This window comes from Podarcis gaigeae (genome assembly GCF_964106915.1).
Source record: "Podarcis gaigeae genome assembly, chromosome: 13".
Classification (NCBI taxonomy): domain Eukaryota; kingdom Metazoa; phylum Chordata; class Lepidosauria; order Squamata; family Lacertidae; genus Podarcis; species Podarcis gaigeae.
This window is the reverse complement of record NC_139689.1, coordinates 51,636,787-51,649,795: the sequence shown is the minus strand read 5'-3', so window position 1 is coordinate 51,649,795 and position 13,009 is coordinate 51,636,787. Positions and strand designations below refer to the sequence as shown.

Sequence of the window (13,009 nt, the reverse complement as noted above, 5' to 3'; positions counted from 1 at the left end):
ACTATAGGTGATCAAATTGCAATTTTTGTTTCTGTTTCTCATTTTCCCAAACTTCAGTTTATTTCTATATCAGTTTGCAAACTTTTTACAAACATTTCTATTGAAAACCTGTACACCTTTTTGTGTGCATTTTCCCCAATATACATTTTTGCAAGCAATTTCGCTAATGAAATTTTATACATTGTTTTCCCTAATCTCTGTATTTTTGTCCATTTTCCTCTGTGTTTTTGTACACATTTTTACATTACATTTTTTGCATTGCAAAATTGAAAAGTACAGATTCCAAAGTATGTTTCATTTTGCGGATTGTTTTGAGAAGTGCAAATTTGGTTGGTTTGCATTAAAATGCGAACTGAATGAATTTCCACATCAACTCTATTGTGTGGCACAGCCCAACCCTGTTGGAAGCTTCTATGAACTTTTATGCCAAGAGTGTTTTAAGTAGATGTATCATGAAATTAGGTGGAGTCAAGCCTGAGCAGAATCCCAGATTGTTTTGCTTATAATTCTAGAAGTCTAGAAAAGTATCTTGTGATGTGTTCCTGCCTTGTCCATGGATGTTGCAAGTACCACAGTTTGTGTTTGAAGGACTATTTGTAGTAGGAAAGACAACTCACATGTGCTGAGACTTCATCAGTTGTGTCTACTCATGGAGAGAACTATATTGATAGCCTATGAATTATTGGTCCTGCTGCTAGTTAATGTGTGGTATTGAATCACACCTCCACGACCTCTGCCATGCTGGTGATACAACAAATATTTTCAGCTATTTAGCCATGCAGGATGGCTAAACAAAAATTGTTTTCCTACATAAATACAATTTATAAAATATGTGTATTTGTGACTTCATCATCTCTGGAGGGAATGATCTTGATCTGTTGCCAGAGTCAGTGTGCCTCAGCAATACCCTGCAACCAGGGAAGAGGCGAGAACAAGCAGGAACTGTCCAGCCCTCCCTGCTCATTAGAACAGATGGTACACAGTCCTTGCTTGCTTTTTCAGGAATCCAACACCTGGAACTTGCTTACATATGTTGAATGTAATTGATGATGGAAAATTTTAGACCTTAGAAACTAGACGAGTAGAATTACTTGCTGTTAGCTTAATAGCATATGCATATTTTATAGTAACTTGAAAATTGCAGTCAAGTACATGGGTTCCCAAATTGTGGTCCTTGGACCACCTGTGGTCCACAAACTGCATTTGGGGTTTTTGAAATATCATGCAGGATATATAGCACAGCATACTACAATTGCTGCAGCAGGCAGAGAAATAATAAAATGGTCTGCTAAGTCCATGAACAATTTTTAAATCTGTGGGGGAAAGTTTGGGAACCACTGATCTAGAACTCCACAAATAATAATTATGCACTTGCCAAAGCTCTAGTCATAATAAATCTTATATTAAAAACTTTGATACTGCATGAGAGTTAATGTTAGTGAAATGATATCTAGTGTGTTCGTTCCTGGGTTTGTTTTAGTAGTAGCAGAGAACATATACGTTGCGTATTCAGAAGAGTTCTAGATCTTTAATTATTTTCCACAATAGCTGTAGTACCTCAACCTTTTGTTTCAGTAAATAAGTTTTCAAGGTTTTGTTTTTAGGTACCAAATTCTCAGTAGTTTCATAGCTAAATTATTTTTATACTTTCCATGAAGCTTTTAACAAAAAAGTAAGGGATTATATCCAGTGCTGTCCCAGTGGGTTGTGTTGATGCAATGTGACTTTGGGGGCACAGAGGAGAGGGAATCAAAATTTGTTCCAGAGCATCCTCCAATCCTGAAACTGATTCTGAGGGTGTTTGGGAAGCTTGAGAGGAAGAGAAAGTTCCACTGGGCACATGGAAGTCCCTTGTGTTAGCAGAGCTGCAGTGTTGGATACAATGCAAGGTAATCACTTCAGCTTAGTCCTCAAGAACATGGAGTTCCTCTATTTTCTGTATTGTGGAAAACAAAACAGTTGTATAAAAGTGATGTCTCTGCAAGTTGTTTGCAGGGGGGGAAACCCTGTAGTAAAACTGTAGCATCATCATCCTTTCAGGAAAAAGACAAGCAAAGCATTTTTAATATCTACTAAACAATAAGCAGTAGAAAAAGAAAAGGAAGACAGTGATAGACCATATAGCTAATTTGTAGTGAACTACCTTTGCAAGATGCCAAAAGCTATGTGGTTGGGCATTACCTTGTACCTCATTCCTACGTATAATCAACAAATCCAGTCTTCAGCTGTTTGCAGTGGGAGTTTCGTTATCAAGTTGTAAGATTGAATGGAGATTTTACTGCCTGGATTGAGCTAATATATGCTGACCCAAATGCTTTCATCTTCATGAATGGAACAAGTTTTGACCCATTCCAAATGAATACAGGAACCCAATAAGGATGCACTTTGTCACAATTAGTTTTTGCATTGTCTGTAGACTCATTAGCGGAAGCATTTAGACCAGATAGAACAATTAAGAGAGTAACAATAGGGAGAGAAGAATTCAACATTGATTTTATTCAAATAATGTAGCAGTGGTTAATTGTAAGAGATCCAGAAAAAATCATTTGAGAATGTACTTATGTTAATTAATGAATTTAGCATGGCATATGGATATAAGACTAATTCAAAAAAATCTGAACATTGAATTAGTGAGGGCTTGAATATGAATAAACAGGTTAGAATAGCACCCTAAGTTTCCATACCTGGGAATATATAAAAAATGCAAAATTTAGGAGATGTAGTAAGTATGCTTACCCTTTCCAGCCGCAGCAGTGTTGGGGGCCATTGCCACCCTCCCAACAACACAATCCAGTGACAGGGTGCCTTTTGGCAGCAGCTGCTGGCCTTTGGAGGTTTGCAGCCTACCTTGACAGCCTTGGCTGTGGATACAAGGCTGCCCGCAAATTGGCCTATCGCAGGCAGGCTAGGGGGCTGTCCGAGACCAAGGGACAGGCCCATCTGAGCCTGAAGGCTTTGCTTGGATCTGTTCCTGGGGTATATAAGAAGGGTTGCCCCTGACTTTCTCATCCACTTGCTGCCAGATCTCCCACTCCTCCTCTCCTTGTATTCTGTTCTGTGCTTGACCTTGTTATGGACATCATTGGTCATTGAATTTGAGGCCGGGCAGGAATTGGCTCTATCCTTGTGGTTTTGCCTCCCTCATAGCAATCTTTACAACTTTGGCGGTTTAGACATTGGGTAAGTCTTGGTCAGAGGGGAGGTTGTGGCCTTTGCATGCCCCTCTGAAGGAAAGGGATATCCCGTTAAAGGAAGCTGGATGGAGCTGCTTTGGTCCAGATTCCCAGGTGGGGGCTAGTGCCACAGCACTCCAATCCCGGGGGGGGGGGCATTCCTATTTGATGTAAGTCATAGGCCCTGCCCCGCTTCTGGATTGCTTTACTTCCTGGGCGTGCAAAGTATATTCATGACAGATTAGTGGTGGAGGTAAGAAAGAAATAGCCCATTGGACCCAAATGGAAATTTCATGGATGGGCAAAATAGTGGCTCTTAAAATGTTGGTGCTTCCAGAGATGCTTTCTTTTAAAACTTCCATTAGGAATAAATTATAAAATAATTACTAGCTGGCAGTATTATGATTAGGTTAAGAAAAAGCTCAAAAGTTGTTGCAAAAATGATCAAATTTTAAGAATGGTAGACTAGCCTTCCCTTCTTTAAGTAAATAATATGATGCAGTTGTGCGTACAAATTTACCGCAGTGGGGCCACCCAGACAAATCTATCATATTAGAACAATTCATTGTTTCGGCAGAATTTTTTAAAAAGACTGACAATACACAACATTTGAAAAGGGTATTAAATTCAATCCATGTACCAAAACTTTATGAGATCTTTGAAGTATATATAAACATAAATCAAGTCCAGAACTATCACCTCTCACAGAACTTTAACCTAATGAAGAAATATAGGAAGAGATTTTTTTTTGCGGTGGGTATAATATTAATTTATGAAAGATTCATGGACATTTTGAACATAGAAAGTTATTTAAAGAGGGTACTGTTAAAACTTGCAATCAGATTGTTAATAATATACAACAAAATTATCCTCTCTTTTATCAATACTTGCAGTTTAGAAATATAGCCAATACCTTCTTGGTAAGACATGGGCAGTTTAGAGAAAGGTTAGAATTTGTAAATTTGATGAGAGGAAACGCATAAAATTTACTAAGCAAATTATACAAAATCATTAAGATTATTTATATAACACTTAATACAGGCAAACCCCAATTTGCCTGGGTATTGCGTTCCTGGCACTCCCCGTGCATCGGGAGAGCGTGCATAAGCCCACTTGGTTCCGTCCTTTTCTGGGTCCAAAATGACCTATGTGTTGGCTGTCACGTGTTAATTGAACACACCCCAAATGGTCTCTACCTGTACTTCTCAAAGTAAATGGTAGGGAGACGTGGGACATGAGATGTTACTGGGTCAGTGGAGTTGGATTTGGCAAAATGTCCCTTATACAATCAGCTCAAGACCTAAAGCAAGTTTTTATACATTCGTCTTTTGTTTATTTAATACCATTATGACTCAGTCATATCTATGATACAAGTAATTAAATTGGAGATGTAAGGCAGCTGATGCTGGAATGTTAAGCACTGTATTTTTCTATGTATAAGATGCTCCCATGTATAAGACGACCCCTATTTTTTAAAAAAACTCAAAATTAAGGAATTAAGTTGTTTAGCTTTTTTGGGGGGTGGGAGAGGTCACTTCCGCCAATCGCTCACTCACTTGCCCGCCACTGCTGATCGCTTACCACAGCCACTGCCGATCGCACATCTCGTCACAGCTGCCAATTGTCTGCCCGCTCATTGCCACCAACAGCCCACCCACCCACTTGCCGCAGCCGCCAATTGCCTGCCCACCTTGCCACAGCCGCCAGTCACCTGCCCAATCACCACAGCCACAGCCAATCACCAGCAGGCCTTGTTGCAGCCACTAATCACCCGCCCAGTTGCTGCTGCAATTAATCACACATCAGGGAAGTTTTTAACGTGTGATATTTTACTGTATTTTTGGTTTTTATGGAAGCCGCCCAGAGTGGCTGGGGAGGCCCAGCCAGATGGGCGGGGTATAAATAATAATAATAATAATAATAATAATAATAATAATAATAATAATAATAATTATTATTATTATTATTATTATTATTATCCCCCCTCTGCATTCACTATCCGTGTATAAGACGACACCCAATTTTTGCCTATTTTTAAAGCAAAAAGCATCGTCTTATACACAGACAAATACGGTGTATTTTGGACTTGCCCTAAGATTGTGAAATCTTCGGCTGGCATAGTAAAAGTTATTGAAGTGATAATGGTGTCTGCCAACGGATCCTTTAATTACTTGGACTAACAAAGCATCATTTATTATTGGAAGTAGGGAATTCAAAGTTTATTGACAGCTGCTGGACTGATCATCTGTTGTATTTGGGAAAAAGTGAGCACTGGAGGAAAAAGTATGGGATATTGTGAATATGGTTAAATTGATAAATATTGGAAGAGTCAAAGAAGGAAGACAATCTGATCTCTTTGTGGAAAAATTAAGTGTATTTATTGGTTAGTAGTATAATAAGGTACAAGAGAATGCAAATCCACTTAGATGATTGGGCATGCTATGAGCCAGTTTCAACAAGACTAAAAATTGTATATCCATGATGGTGTATTTTTATGTATATTCTATTTTTATCTTTCCTTTTATACTATGTGTGTGATATTCTTGGTGTATCTCTGAAGTAAAGGGTACAGCAAGAAAGGTAAGATTTATTTTTAAAAACTTGTATTTCTCCCCTTACCTTCATGGATTACTGTGGCATTGCTACCCTTGTCCAGGTACAGCTGTAGCTAGCAAACTAGCCAAAGTTGGAAATATGTCACTAATACTGCTTGGGGAATCAGTGACAATACTGAATCAAGTACAGTGGTACCTCAGGTTAAGAACTTAATTCATTCTGGAGGTCTGTTCTTAACCTGAAACTACTCTTAACCTGAAGCACCACTTTAGCTAATGGGACCTCCTGCTGCTGCTGCTGCGCCACTGCTGCATGATTTCTGTTCTCATCCTGAAGCAAAGTTCTTAACCCGAGGTAATATTTCTGGGTTAGCGGAGTCTGTAACCTGAAGCGTATGTAACCCGAGGTACTACTGTACCCAAGTTATGTACATGTTCCTTCAAGGAGATTGCGACACTTTCTGAAACTGTCTGTCTACCCAATTCTTATACCCCAAATTTCTCACCCACAGCAACACCATCCTTTCATGATTCAGCCTCAGTTTCTCACAGAACTCTGCCCAAGGGACTTCATGCCATTTGTAGACCAGGCAGAAGCCAATTTGCACATTTCTATGCTTCAGTTTCAGCTGCTTTCCCCATTTTGTGTGTGCTATAAAGCAATTCAAGGCTTCATCTCTTTGCCTTGCCCTCTGCTTCTGGGGCTTTTATAGAGCTGACTGCAGCCCTAGTTGCGTGCCTAGGAACCAAGAGGCTCCATGCATATTCATAGTTGGACATTTTTCTGGTTAGAGCTCCAGCGAAGGGCAAGGGAATCTAGGACACTGCTTTCAATTGTCTAATCTGCCATGGTTTCCTCATCAAGTAAAAAAATTCACTGCTTCATGTTTTGACTACTACACAGTTTTAAAATAATCAGCTTTCTACTGCAGTGGAGAATGAGAATATATTTAATACTCAGACAGACTGGCTCAACTGCCAGAAGAAAGACTGGAAGAATGGACTCCACCAAGAGGTTTTCAGGGTGATCATGAACAGATGGGGTGCTTGAGTAAACAACCAGGTTTTAAGAAGCAGAAGTGCCTGATGCTTTATTGGTTCTGTGGTCAAAAGGGCTGCTTGTTTTCTTTCCCCCTGTTTTTCCAAGTGTCCTTCTTAAGGTGAGAACACTGGGGATGGAGGTGATTCTGTTGGCTTCACGATAGCCACAGAGACCATGGTGTTCAGATCTTGCAGAGCTGGAAAGAGGTTTGCTCTTCTGCAGTGATACATATATGTTGGCCTTACTTTGTGCATCCACAAGTAAGGTTCTCCAACACTGGCACAAATGTCAACCAGTTATTCCCTCCTTTGCTTCTATCATAGATGGCTTTTATCTAGGGTCTCTTAGATCAAGGGCTCTGACCCAAGTCTTAAAAGGCATGTCAGACATCTTTATAAGCAGCACTCATGGCAGTTGCTCAACATTCCATATATGCTTGGCTCAAAAAAATTGGCAACCCCTATTGTAGGAGGGCAGGCAGACCACCCTTGAGTTCAGTTCCAGTGAGTACAAGGTTCATAGCCAGAGTAGATCAAGGTTTCCATAAGAAACTCCTCTGTTCTGCCTTCTGACACCTTACTTTATCCCATCTCCTATTTCCCTGATTGGCTATTTGCTCCTGCTTTAGTAATTGTCCTTTGTGTCCAGGGCTTTTTTTCAGCTGGAACATCACCATAACTTAGCTCTGGCACCTCTCCAGTGGGCGCCATTGCCATTATAAGAGAACAAGGGATGTGTTTATGGTGACTTCCAGCACCTCTTTTTCTAGAAAAATGGCACTGTTTTGTGCCTCATGTTGCTGGAGGATACTGAAGTAAGCCTTGACTCTGAGAATGTTCACAAAGTCTTTGACTCTGCCTTTTAAAGTATTTTTGTATTGTTTGGGTGTTAGATATTTTGTATTATGAATTGCAGGAGTTTATTTGATGTAAACTTATGTGAGTAATAGGAACCAATTAGAAAGGCAAGATAAATGCTGCCTGGTCTATAAACACAAACAGTAAGGAACCTCATGGTAAGTTCAACTTTTCCGATTCCAGTATTGCTGGACCAGGTGCATACAAAGCACTGTGAATGGAATTTTGTCAGCCTAATTTAACAGCTGGGGCTATCAAATAAGTGGCAGTCAATGAAATGAACTATTCCAGGAAGCAACCCTCCACTCCCTTTTCTCACAAATCGTGGCAAGCAAGGTATTTCTGAGCCCAATTCTAGTGCTCAGAATTCATCTTTTATAAACTCCTAATTGTTTGGGTCTTGATTATCTCAGAATAACTGCTCCTTCTGAGCTGTTGCCCCCAAAGATGTAGACAGGCTGCTTGCCAGTGTAACCAGTGAAACATGCCACTTGTCTTCTTGACACTTGCCTGTCCTAGTTCATAATAGTGAGCAAGACAGGGCTGGGCAATGGGATGTGTATGTGTGTGTGTGGGGGTGTGTGTGAATTTCTCCTTCTGTAAGAGAGTCTTCCCAGAACCCCTTAAAGAGCTGGTTATTAAAACGCTTCTTTTAAAAAGCCATTTATGGACCTGGCCACTATAGCCAGTCATCACCCAGTCTCAAATCTTCCATTTCTGGGCAAGGTGATTGATTGATTGAGTGGTTGTGGAATAATTCCAAGCATGTCTGGAGGATGAAGACCATTTGAACCCCACCCTGGGACTGAAATTGCCCTGGTCACACTGGTCGATGATCTCTTGCAGGCCAGGGACAAAGGTGAAAACGTTCCTGGTTCTGCTGGATCTCTCAGCAGCTTTTGACACCATTGGCCATGGTGTCCTTCTGTACCATATAGGTCCAGTGGTACTGCTCCTACTGGGCCATATCCAGAAAGTGATGTTGGGAGATGAGTGCTTGGACCCCTGGGCACTCACCTCCCCATGCTTTTCAACATCTGTATGAAACTACTGGAGAGATCATCAGGGGCTTGGTGTTCCCCAGTATGTGAATGATACCCAGCTCTACCTCTCATAAGTGAAGGTAGTGAACATCCTGTGTGAGTGTCTGGAGGTAGTTGTAGGATGCATGGCAGTCAGTGGATTGAGGCTTCATCTTGACAAGACAGAAGTACTGTTTCTGAGGGACAGGGGGTGGGCAGCTTTGTTCTGCATGATGTTTTTCTGTGATCTGCAATCCTTTCCAAAGGATCATCTCACCTACCAAAGGGGCAGAATCTACCAATAGATGAAAGATGATTCAGGTGAAGGGAGAGATTCAGGCATCTTTTTAAAAGATGCAAAAGTTCTAACTTTCTCCCCCTATGTTCAATGGGTGGTTTTGGGGACTCCATGGTCCTGAATTGGGTAATTGTGGCATTGAAGGACCAGGAGAGCAGCCTGGGAGTCATTTTGGACTCACAGCTGCCCATGGAGGCACAGGTCAATTCTGTGTCCAGGGCAGGTATCTACCAGCCCCATCTGGCATGTTGGCTGAGACCCTATCTGCCGGTGCTCTGTCTCACCAGAGTGGTATATGCTCTAGTTATCTCCCACTTGAACTACTGCAATGTGCTCTACCTTTGAAAGTGACTCGGAATCTACAACTAACCCAGAATGCTGCTGCCAGACAGGTGACTGGGAGTGGCTGTGGGACCATGTAAGACCGGTCATAAAAGATCTACGCTGGCTCCCAGTATGTTTCCGAGCACTATTTAAAGTGTTGGTGCTGACCTTTAAAGCCCTAAATGGCTTTGGCCCTGCATACCTGAAGGAGCATCTTCTGGAGACATCTAAAGGCAGCCCTGTCTCAGGAAGTTTTTAATATCTGATGTGTGTTTGTATTTGTAAATTCTGTTGGAAGCCACCTAGAGTAGCTGCAGTGACCTAGTCAGATGGGCAGGGCACAAAATAAATCACCATCATCTACTAACAAAGCTATGCTAAAGATCACATGTGAAGGCTTGATTAGTCTGTGCAAGAAATGAGGCCTTCTCTGGTAGCAGACCTGTTATGTTTTTATATCAACCCTTAGATTTGTATGACTATCTTTTATTTCTTTCTTGAGGCAGGTGAAAAGCTTTTCTTTTCTATTCATCCTTTAGTAGTTGAATTGTTTGATTCTGCTGTTTATATCTGATAGTTTTTTTTGTTCATTTGTTTATATTTTAATTTTAAAGTTGAAAAGCAGTACCAAAAGGTATCAAAATCACCTGCTCAGCAACACTGTCACTTCAGTGTTGCCCATACTCTTAGATCAGTGTATGTAAAACTCGCTTGGAGACACATCTTGTTTTTATCTTGTGCATGGATATACAACTCTATTTTGGACTTTTCACATACAATAAATTAGTTATGTATGGATTGTGTTTTTATTTAGATGTATGAACAAGGTCTTGCAAGGCCTTGCACCCATTATGTTTCTAAGATGGTCTACCTACTGAGCATATGTGCCTTTAAAAAGTTAATTGCTATTGTGAAACAATGGAATGAACTATTTTTTTTGTAATTAGCATAATTATTAAGCACGTTGATCTGATCTAGTAAAAGTAATGTTTTGAAAATACTTTGACGAAGTATTTTTTGTCTGGTCTAATGTGACACCTAGTCCTTAACTTTAAATCTTGATTTCTTGCATTCAGAGCCATTTCATTTAAGTTGGAATTCCATGTAAAAAATGAAGAATATTATCCCACTAGTGTTTATGTAATATATTTTCAGTTGTATGAATTGGGTGATCTTTTGGAAGTTTTCTGAAGTCTCAACGGTGGAAAAGGTTTTGATGGATGATTTTGATCTTTGGATGCCAGATTTTGTCTTGTCCACACCCCCAAAGTTGAATGCATCTGTGGCTTGAGATTTATTCCATTGGTAGGGTGTTATCCTCTCCCCAGTCTTGATGTGCATTCATTCAAAAATTCATGCTTATTTCTCTTGTGTGCTCTCTTTTCCATGACTACTGTATTCCTTTAGATAATATTTCAGGTGATTCTGGGAAAGGTAAAGCAGCTTTAACACCAAAAGTATCAATTTTGGCCCACAATAAAAATTCAAAAATCCTCATTAGGGCAATAGCTTTACGAGACCAACCAAAATGTCTTAAAGTGTGTACTTCGATAACCTCTATGGAGGTAATGTATTAGAAAGATGATAGAAACATCACCTCCAATGTTTAGAGTTATGGTTGCTCAAGACCCACACAAGGTTCGGCTTTGAACTAGATTTTAAGTAGGTTTCACAATAAGGAGTGCTATTTTTCTAGAAAAAGAGGTGCCGGAACTCACCATGAATGCCTGCCTTGTTCTCTTACAATGACAATGGCGCCTACCTGAGAGGTGTTGGAACTGAGTTCCAGTGAGTTCTGGCTGAAAAAAAAGCCCTGACAATAAAGTAAACTGATGATAGCAGCCTCCAACATTCCTAGTTGATCGCAAGCAAAGGAGATGCTAATACATCAGTCCACTGTGCTTCTTGTTCTTTCTAGGAACTTCCGTCCTAGAGGAGAAGTGGAGACTCTTAAGAGTTGCTTCTCTTAAATACAGCAATACTCCATGTTTGGAGCCCATGACAGAATTGACCTAGGATTTTCTTTAGGCACCTACATTTTAAAAGTGGATTTTCCTAGAAAAAAACGAGAAGTCTAAATCTTTTTTATTTTTCTTCTCAAAAGTAACTAACTTTACATATCCTAGATTTGTAACATCTTTTACTAATACATACAGTCTGGTATTTCAGCCTTCATCTAGTTAACATGTAAAATAATTTTATATGGCAAAGAACAGATTTTTAAGTTTTTCACCAGAAAGCTCTCTTGGGGGGCAGCTGGCTTATGCCATAAAGCACCAGAAAACCTTCAGAACTTTCTTTATATGAATTCTGCTTGAATCTCTAACCACAATGGTTTTAAGGACCATTTTGGATTTTGTTTCTAGGGTCTAAAGAAGATTTCTACTTGAATCATGAGATATTGCAACTTTCTTATATCAGAAGAGAGGAAAATTTCATTCTCTTGATGTCAGGTAAATTATGAAATAACTGTTAAGGTCAGACTTGAACTTGACTACAAACCAGCGTGCGGATGCTGAAAAGATTTAGTATACATAGGCTACTAGATGGAGTAGTGTCTCTTGGAGACTTAACACACAAATTCCTATCGATTTTCGTAAAAGTATTGCTGTTTAGCCCTGCTGTTTCTTCAGGAAATGTTCCACTATACGTTTGTCTTGTGCCTGTTTTCTGAACTGTTGGCAATTAAGTTCATTGTTATCATACTGCCTGTTGGGTTGGATTACAAAACAGGCATTCAAGTTTGATATATCCTGTATGGAACAAAATCTCAGTGAAAACTTCATGCCTTTTAGATGCAGTCCTGTGCCCATTTATATGGGATAATGTCCCACTTACTTCATTGTGACTTATTTTGAGTAGATATGTATTAACAAGGGTGCCAACTTGAATGAAATATTGTGGGGGCCCAGGTTAGCCCTACCCCACAATCGATCACATGACATGACATACTCACAACATTTGAATAGCAATGCCCATCAACCTTGGGTGGCCCTGGCCCCTTCAAATATTTTATTGGTGGGCCAAAGCCCCCTTGGCCCCTAGGAGTTGGCTCCTATGATGTATATAAGATTGTGCTGTACATCTATAAAATAGACCTTGGGGAGTGTGTGTGTTATGTATTTCCTGCAGTACTTTTTCCATTTGTGGCATTTTTGAACTATTTTGAACCAGTGACCTGCTTGGCCTCGTCTGAGAGTTGCCTAGAATTATTAGCAGTTTTGACCAGTTCTGCTTCCGATAATCCGTGGTTATCACAATTGATGAACTTTACCTGTTTGTGGGTACGTAGAATGTAATCAGTTGAGTATTGATTGATTAGCCAATAGGGTATCTTTAGACTTGAAATGTCTTATTGGACTGTCTAATTGGATGCCAGTGGTCCTTTGTTAACCTTATTCTGCTGTTAACGTAGAGCCAGCTCAAGACCCTGGGTCTTTGAAGACTGCTGTAGAATATTTTATTGCGTTTTGGGTGATCTACATAGACATTTCCTCCTAGATTAAGAATCTTATACAGTGGTACCTTGGTTCTCGACCTGAATCCATTCCGGGAGTCTGTTCGACTCCTGGAACCATTTGAAAACCAAGGCACAGCTTCTGATTGGCTGCAGGAGCTTCCTGCACTCAAGCGGAAGCTGCGTTGGACGTTCAGCTTCCAAAAAACATTCGCAAACCAGAACACTTACTTCCGGGTTTGCGGCGTTCGGGAGCTGATTTGTTCAGCAACTAAGCCGGT

The 13,009-nt window shown here is 40.2% G+C and overlaps 3 protein-coding genes across 4 annotated transcripts in view; 2 read left to right on the top strand and 1 right to left on the bottom strand.

Annotated features, from left to right (window-relative positions):
* COBL (cordon-bleu WH2 repeat protein) overlaps window positions 1-13,009 on the top strand; it is a 1,088,462-nt gene that overhangs the window by 470,462 nt on the left and 604,991 nt on the right. The window lies entirely within an intron of this gene.
* LOC310830149 (uncharacterized protein) overlaps window positions 1-13,009 on the bottom strand; it is a 318,853-nt gene that overhangs the window by 129,754 nt on the left and 176,090 nt on the right. The gene's annotated exons all lie outside the window — the stretch shown is intronic.
* Window positions 1-13,009, top strand: part of GALNT1 (polypeptide N-acetylgalactosaminyltransferase 1) — a 63,828-nt gene that overhangs the window by 30,326 nt on the left and 20,493 nt on the right. The window contains exon 1 of one of the 2 annotated variants that reach the window (XM_083709480.1): window positions 11,638-11,724. The exons of the other annotated variant lie outside the window; for it this stretch is intronic. The gene's annotated coding sequence lies outside the window, so the exon portion shown is untranslated. Of the gene's footprint in view, window positions 1-11,637; window positions 11,725-13,009 lie in introns of those variants that run through there. 2 annotated transcript variants of the gene reach the window in all.